The following is an 8839-nucleotide window of genomic DNA, read 5'->3' on the forward strand; positions in this document are numbered from 1 at the left end:
CCGGACCGCCTTCCAGCTAGAAGGGGTGTCTTTACCTGACCACAAGCCAGCAACTTAACTTGGATTGTTAGCAATAAGGGAAACTCCGGTCAAGAGAAAAGAATAGTTAAACCAAGGCGAATAAATGTAATCAGGGTGGAGCCTAGGCAAAACTGAGGAGGAAAATCTCCTTTATTATTGTGGTTGTCACGGTATACATCGGAGGTCGGGATTACGAGGACGGACCTCCACCGCTCCGGACCGCTTTTGCCTGTTTGTGTGATAGGGCCAGAGGTCGGGTTTACAAGGTCGGACCTTGACCGCTCTGGACACACACGTAGACACCACGCTATTACAAAGGAGAAAATCTCTCATTCCTTTCTTAGGAGTAACCTACGGCTGCATGCTATACAGCGTGTTCTTCTTCGGAGGTGAAGGCGCCCTGAACGTGCCTGAACCGCATCATCCAGCATCACCTCGGGAGCTCGGGGGACCCCTCCTTGCCTAAGAGCTGTCACATGCTTACATGGCATGAGACAAATTCTTTGGCTTTGAATGGAAGAGGCCCCCTCCCCCTGCCGTCGCCGTTGCCGATGGAAACCAGAGCCCTTGCGCAGCAGATGGACCGGTGCGACGCGTGGAGAAGTGCGGTCGTTCGCCGGCTTGTCCTTGGTGCTAGCGCCAGGGGCCCCCGCACGAGGAGGCGGGGTCCTGTCTGCAGCAGCACCGAGCAACGCTGAGGTGGATCTCCGGCGCTGGAGACGGCGGGACGACACGGTCAACTTCCTCCGGGATGGCCGTCGGCTCCAGGCTCCATGTTGAGAGAAAGCCTTGAGCCGACACCATGCCACCGCTGAGGAGGCGTGGCCGTTGCTTGAGAGAAAACCTTGAGTCGACGTAGGAGCAGCGGCGCGCAGCGGCGCCTCCGCTGTGCGTTGCTACGCCGGCTCTGAGGTGTCGCGGTGGCGACACACAGCAGGCGCCGCTGCCGTGCGCCGCCGCACCGAGGGCGTCGGAGTGCCGGTGCCATAGCATGCGGAGTGAGTGTGCCTTCCTTCATCTTCAAGTTCGCCGTTGCAGAGGGAGAACACAGCCTAGAGGCCTGAAGATCCAGCCAACGCCTGTCGTCCCCACGGACAGCGCCAAAATGTTGTGGGGATTTTTAGGGGTACCCACAGCCGGGTGGCGGAGCGCACCCGCCTATTCCCAGTGAGGGAGTACTCGGGGAAGTACTAGGCGATGGGGCTGGATCTTCGCTGAGACAAGGACTCAAGAACACTCGATTTAGAGTGGTTCGGGCCGCCGGAGCGTAATACCCTACGTCCACTGGGAGATGTATTGTCTTGGTTGTGTGAATGAACCTATCCTCTGCTGGCCTTGGCTCTTGCCCAGCCTGAGGTTTTCTAGCGGCGCTCCCTCCTTTTATAGATCAAGGGGGAGCGGATACATAGGACGTCGATGCCCCGACAGGTGGGCCCAACGTGAATGCGGCTACAGTGGTAGCGAATCTTTCCTTCGATATGCGTACTGCTGCTCTCCTGTCACAGGGGTCTTCTCTTGTTCCGTCAGCTAGGTGCCCGTTGGAGTAGCGTAGCTTGCGGCGTGGCCTGCTGAGGCTATTATGTAGCGTCATAATGGGTGAAGCCGAGCCGTCGTATCCGACTGTTACGGCAGACTGGCAGACGCGGCATGGGCGGCGCCATCGGCTCCACTGCCTTGGTAATACGCGATCAATAGTGCCCCCTGGTCAGTCAAACGCCTCGGCTTCCACTATATCAAAGTGGATGTCCACCTACTGCAATGAATGCGAAGGTAGGTGGACCTCAATATGGAGACCAAGGACTTCATACACGTGTCGGCCCCGGACCGCCCTGAGGCGGGGCGTCCAAACTTTCCCTTCGAGAGGGGTCCGGTTGCTATCCAGGACCCTATGAGGGGTCCGGGACCCCGCGGGGGTCTGGATTCCTTGGGAGGTCCGGAGCCCTGGCTGCTTGCGCTTGAGCGCCTGTTTTTCCTGGGACACGTGGCGTTCCCAGACCTTCCCCGGCCGCGGAACAGGTCCGGACCTTTGTCGGGAGGACAGGACTTCGGACTGCAGGGGTCCGGCTGTTTGGTTGTAGTCAAGGATGACTACTAAGGCTCTTGCCTAGTCACAGCAAGAGGGGGTACCCCAGTCCTGGGGTACCGACACAGTATATATGGCTACTTCATTTAAAAGAGATCTTCGACATCCTTTTGCTCACTCATATTTCTCAGTCTCAACGAGATTAAATCCTCTTTTCGCTAACTTAACATGTAGAGCCACCAAGTTCAGTTACATATATTACTAGGCACATTGCTCACATCTCCAACCAAAGACCCTCAAGTATTTTGTTTTAATAATTGTTTGGACATATTTATCATCTGTAGGACATCATATAGATTATGTTTGCACAATTAAGTGACTGGATTGTACTTACAATATTTTGAACATACACATAACTTATTTAGTGACTGCTGCTGTTCATACATGGAAATAGCAGTTCTGCGCTTTTAACACACCTAAAGGGAGCTGAACAGCAGAGTAGCCTCTGTTTAGAAATTTATTTATCCAAAGACCCAAAAACAACTAACAATCACAAATAGTCAAAGATTATGACTTGGTCCAGGAGTGATAATTCTTTGATATCTGAACCAAAAAAGCACTTGATGACAAGCTTGCCCAGAAAAAACCGCAGGTAACTGGAAGATGACAGTTTGCTTTCGTACTCTTAATCAAATTGAAGTAACAAAACTAGGAAAAGGCCGTGGTAAGCCATCAATAATTCCAATGTTGCTGCAAGAAAATCTAATAGAGCCATGAAAGAATGTTAGTGCTGACTGTAAAATAGGTTGAAACGTTGCATCTCTCCTGTGCAGCGCCTCTGTGTTTATATAGGCAGAAAGAGCTGCTGCCATGGCATTTACATCTTAGGGTATACAAACCAAAACCTTTTCTACAAGAAATACAAAGATTGGCTGTTACAACTAATATATTTACACGGTATAGAAACCAAACTCTATCTCAACAGCTATATCTTAACACTGACGAGGTGAGGACTCATTGAAATACCATTTCCGTAAGCTGATGTCATGTAGGTTAAAACAGAGTTAGCACCACCCCTCTGCAACCAAATCCCTTAACAGCAAATAGTCGATACATGTAATCAGATGATTACTAACTTCTAACATAGGTTTGAATATGCACGGCAAATTTTACAGAAAATTGAGTGGCTGAACCTGTGTCACTAGCCTGCTGATACAACGTGCTAATTCTTCAACGCGTGGTTGTGTGACATGTTCCTCTCAGCTAGCGCCGTGGTTGGCCGCTGTAGGTTGCCTGCTGAGCCTGCTGGCTAGACCTGACTGAACCATCCAAAGTGAACGCTAGTCAAAATAATTCTGGACCATAAAAATCACCTTTGATACTCGATAGGGACAATTTTTCAGTTTTCAGATTCTCCTTTTCACCTATACACAATGCTGTTAACTGTAAAAAAAGAAAAAGAAAAGCCAGTTGCGTCCAAGCTCATCAACCATTTTGTTTGAGAGAAGATAAGTTGTCGACAAAAATCAGAAAATTGTAAACACCTTGCGTGCCCAGTAAAATCCCATTGCAGAGAAATGGAAGAGAATTTCCAGGAAAGTGCCCAATGGTAACCAAGCTTTTGTATGGTTAAAAATCCATGTTCCAATCCTATCACAGTAGAGGTAAATCAGGCACCAAATTAATTAGATAGGATTAGTGCACCTGCCTTCACGCCAATTATCGGAAATAAGAGAATATTCCTTTGTCTTTTTCAAAAAATTGTATGCGTGTCAAAAATTAGGCCTGACCAGAAGGAAAGCAGCTTGAAAGACCTGAAATATTACCCACGTCCGTGGAGCAGCCAGTTGTCATACTGACAAGTGTCAAGTCAAGAAAGGATCATTCATGCCCTGAGATGCACAAGTTTGCCATCACAAGAAAAGGAAAGGCAGAGCCAAACAAAAATAACCCATGGCGCCTCTCCTCCTGTCGCCCTTCCTCCTGCTATTTTCCTCTGTTTACTGTTTACAGTTGTCATAATTGACCAGTTCAACTCTGTTTACTGTTACACCACATGAAGGTTCGGATGGCCCATCAACTGTCAGGTCAAGTTAACAAGACTCCAAAAACCAAGGGATGCATAAGTTTGCAATCTCAGAGGTAGGAAACAGGAGCCAAACCAAAATAATCAAAGGAACAATGGCACCTTTCCTCCTCTTGGCCTTCCTCCTGCTACTGTCCTCAGCATCTGTTCATGCTCAACAAAACATCACCTTGGGCTCCTCCTTAACACCCCAAGGGCCTAACAGATTTTGGCTCTCACCATCCGGTGACTTCGCGTTCAGCTTCCGGCCAATGGATGGCAACACCTCCTCCTACCTGCTCGCCATCTGGTTTAATAGGATCAGCAGCAAGACAGTGGCTTGGTATGCCAAGACCATTGATCAAGATGCAGCGCTGGTGCAAGTTTCATCCGGTTCACGCCTTCAGCTCACCACCAGAGGGATATTGTCACTCCAGGACTCCACTGGCACAGAGGTATGGAAACCCCAAGTTGTGGATGCAGCCTATGCTATTATGCTCGATACTGGAAACTTTGTACTGGCTGCTGCAGACGGCTCTACCAAGTGGGAGAGCTTCAAAAACCCTATAGATACCATCCTTCTTACTCAGGTGCTCACCCCTGGAATGATGCTCCGCAGCCAGATCATCCCCAAATACTACTCCAATGGTCGGTTCCTCAGCCTGAAAAATGATGGTGTTTTCTTTTATTATATTGCTGTGCCATCCGGTCACCAACATGACTACTATTGGTCCATACCTCAGAACAGGACAAATATGGTGTTCAATGCAACAGGCATCATTAGTAGCGGATTCAAAACATTAATGCTCAGCAACCAAAATCTGTATCCAAAGATGGTCAGCAACCTGAATGCTCAGCAATTGTTAGTACCGGATTTCAAACCCCAAAGTACCAGTGCAGCAGAGATAAAGGTTGGCAGCGGTACATGCAGTTTCAATAGTTACTGGACATTGGATGCCACCTGCATGTGCCCACCGCAGTATTCGTATATCGATCAGGAGAGCAAAGATAAAGGCTGCAAACCAGATTTCCAGCTACAAAGTTGTGACATGGATGAAGCAGCTGCCAGCATGCAGTTTCAGACTTTCAGTTGATACCGATGACCCATGTGGACTGGCCTGGAGATGACTATGAGCAGTACACCCCCATATCTAAAAACAAGTGCCAGCAGCTCTGCCTGACGGATTGTTTCTGTGCCGTCGCGGTGTTTCGTGATGAAGACCATACATGTTGGAAAAAGAAGATGCCCATATTAAATGGCATCCAAGGGGATGGTGTGCAGAGGACAGTTTTTATCAAGGTACCAAAGAACAACAGTACACAGTCTGAGCCCACTGATTTCGAGAAATGGAACAAAGACAAGAAGTACTGGATCCTCAGAAGTTCATTGTTTCTGGGAAGCTCTGTCTTGGTGAACATTCTCCTGATCTCTATTGTCCTTCTCGGTAGTTACTGCACTATCACCAGAAAGGAAGTCCCGTCTCAGCAGTCATCAAACAACATTGGATTGCCCCTCAAAGCTGAGGAATGGTGAGTACTCTATCCTGCTTGTGATGAGTGAATTGTCAACCGTGCGGTGTGATCGTGCGCTTGGTCTTTAGATTGCAGGTACACGGGCGTCGAGTGTCGACGGGGAGCTGCTGTGGAGGTGTTGTGGCCGATGGACCGTGCGGTGGACGGCGGTGAAGGGCAGCCGGGACCGGAGCTTGAACCGGGAGGCAGCTGTGACGTCCACTCCTGGATCGAGGGCGCAAGCGGCGACGGAAGGCGGGTTTCTTGGTTTGCGCCACAAAACCAAGGAGGCGGACGGCGGTTGAAGACGCCAAGTCGTGGAGGCACGGGCGTCGGTCTCGGGACTGACGGAGGCGACGGGCGTTGACGGCGTCTAGGGCCTCGCTGCGGGCGAGGAGGTGACGGGCGTCGGGCGGCATCTAGGGCCGTCAGAAGACCGAGGCGGGAACGGCGTCTAGGGCCACGGCGTGGAGGCGGGAATCTTCCTGCGCGTGAGGTTTTGGCGGTTTTCTCAAAACCGGCCACATACCCGGGTTTCGCGGACCCTCCAAAACCGCGGACTGGATCTTCATCAAGACGGCGGCATCGCGGAGAAGACTTCATTCCGAAGAAAGAACCTCGGCCGTCGGATGAGATCGTGTACAGGGGGTGCTGCAGGCCAACCGGTCTGACCGGTCCCGCGGGTATAAATACCCCTTCACTTGTGTTAGGTTAATAGCGGCTTTTGTAATCTGTTCGTGGACTCTCTGTTTCTCCAGGCCGCCGCCCCTGTGTTCTCCTCCCCCTGTATCTCTCTTTAGAGTAGATTTGTCCATGGATTTGTGAGAGTTTGTATTGGATTTGATTGGGAAAGGAGGCTCTATCCTCCTTGTGCCCTCTGGGCTTTTGAATCAAACCAATCCCGTCCCTCTTGTGCTTTTTGTGATGGATTTTCGTTTTGGTTTTGATGCACTTGATTGCGACGGTTCGTAGGGCTCTTTGGAGTGATTCCTGTGCTTCTAGCTTCGTGTCAATCCCTCTGGAATCATGAGCTCTTCAGAATTGAAGTTTTCGAGTATTTGAGAAAACCCCAATCCCTTTTGATCTCCTCTCGAATTCTCAAGAATCGTTGATCTTTAGGACGAGATCTTTTGGGGATATGTTCACGGGGTAGGGGCGAAGCAATCCCCCAAGTTTCACCGATTTTCGTGATCGTTTGCTCGAGATTCAACGTTTGAATCCAATTTCTCGGGGGTTTTCTGGGTGCTACCGGTCAGACCGGTAGGCACGACCGGTTAGACCGGTCCAGCGCACCGGTCAGACCGGTCGAGCGCACCGATCAGACCGGTCCAGGCAGATCAGTTCTGCAGTTTTCCCGATTCGCTTCCGATTTGCTTTGTGGTTTCGCTCGCTCGTTCGAGGTCTTTTGTGTTGGTTTAGCTTTTCCATAGCTATTCCAAACTTTGGCCAGAACGCTTGAGGGCTCGGGTGATTTTCGGGATATAGGCCGACGGTTTGAATTTCGAAAGAAATTTTGATCGGCTCCCATTCACCCCCCCTCTGGTCGCCGGCTTCGGTCCCACAAAAGCCTTCACTTACACGGAGCTTGAGAAGGCAACCGGTGGATTCCAGGAGGTGCTTTGCACTGGTGCATCTGGTATTGTGTACAAAGGGCAGCTACTCCCTCCGTTCCAAATTATAGGTCGTTTGACTTTTTTGACACCAAATTTGACCACTCGTCTTATTCAAAAAATTTATGTAAACATAGTCAAATTTAAACCATTCTTCGAGAACTTGTATTAATAAAGCAAGCCACAACAAAAGAAGTGATGTTTTGCTCAAATTTTTGAATAAGATGAGCGGTCAAACTTGAGGTTGAAAAAATCAAACGACCTATAATTTGGAACGGAGGGAGTACAATATAAACCTCGGTACATACATTGCTGTGAAGAAAATTGACAAGCTTGAGCACGAAACAGAGGAGTTCACAGTGGAAGTCCAAGCTATTGGGCTCACATACCACAAGAACTTGGTCAGGTTGCTAGGATTCTGCAATGAAGGAGAAGAGAGACTATTGGTGTATGAATTCATGACGAATGGATCACTCAACAGATTTCTATTTGGTGATGCCAGGCTTCACTGGAACCTTCGAGCTCAGATTGCTCTCGGCGTGGCAAGGGGGCTTCTATACTTACATGAGGAATGCAGCACACAGATCATCCACTGTGACATAAAGCCCCAGAACATCCTTCTTGATTACAACTTCACAGCAAAGATCTCAGACTTTGGCTTAGCAAAACTGCTCAGAATCAACCAGACACAAACGAATACAGGTATCCGGGGTACCTGAGGATACGTTGCCCCAGAGTGGTTCAAGAGTATTGGTATTACTGCCACGGTGGATGTTTACAGCTTTGGTGTCATCCTATTGGAGCTCATCTGTTGTCGGCGGAATGTTGAGTTGGAAGTTGCAGAAGAGGATCAAAAAATACTAACTTACTGGGCCAATGACTGCTATAGGTGTGGCAGAGTCGATTTTCTGGTGGAGGGTGATGATGAAGCGATTTCCAATCTGAAGATGGTGGAAAGGTTAGTGGCAGTTGCATTGTGGTGTCTCCAGGAGGACCCGACTATCAGACCTACAATGCTGAAGGTGACACAAATGCATGATGGAGCAGGTGCCATCCCCACTCCTCCTGATTCTTCTACCTTTGTCCATCCTTTTCCATAGAATCCTTCCTGCATATTGTAAAATTAATCTATTTGTGAACCAACATATAGTGTAATAAATTTGGCACAGCTATATGCTGAATATCATTTCTGCTGGTACAGCAACAATGCTACGGCCACTGATACAGCGGCAGTACTGTTCAAGCTGCTTATTATGGTGTGAATGGTACCTGCAGTTTGCAGTTATTGGTTGCAGCAAATGTTAGGAAGCCTTTCTCATTGCGAATGAGAATGGCTATTTGTGGTATTAAGTACTTTCTACAAAGGAATTTGAGTTGGAAATTGCAGGGCCTACTTTTGTCTTAGTTTGAAAACAAAAATTGACCCAAGGTGGAAGAAAATCCACCACTGCATTGCATCTTAGTTTAAGGAAAGGCACCAAAGGCTTTACTGAAAGCAACTTCATGGCCACCCAGGACCATGCTGACAGCAACACACAGCAAGGTGCCTGTTTTCTGAGAACCAGGGTTCAGTCATGGACTCCTGGAGTCCTGGTCAGTCCCATCAAC

At 49.0% G+C, this 8839-nt stretch overlaps 1 pseudogene; it reads left to right on the forward strand.

The window, feature by feature from the left end:
• Window positions 1-3948: 3948 nt before the first annotated feature.
• Window positions 3949-8546, forward strand: LOC120684791 (annotated as a pseudogene).
• The last annotated feature ends 293 nt before the right edge of the window (window positions 8547-8839 follow it).

The sequence above is a fragment of the Panicum virgatum genome, chromosome 8N, assembly GCF_016808335.1.
Source record: "Panicum virgatum strain AP13 chromosome 8N, P.virgatum_v5, whole genome shotgun sequence".
NCBI lineage: Eukaryota > Viridiplantae > Streptophyta > Magnoliopsida > Poales > Poaceae > Panicum > Panicum virgatum.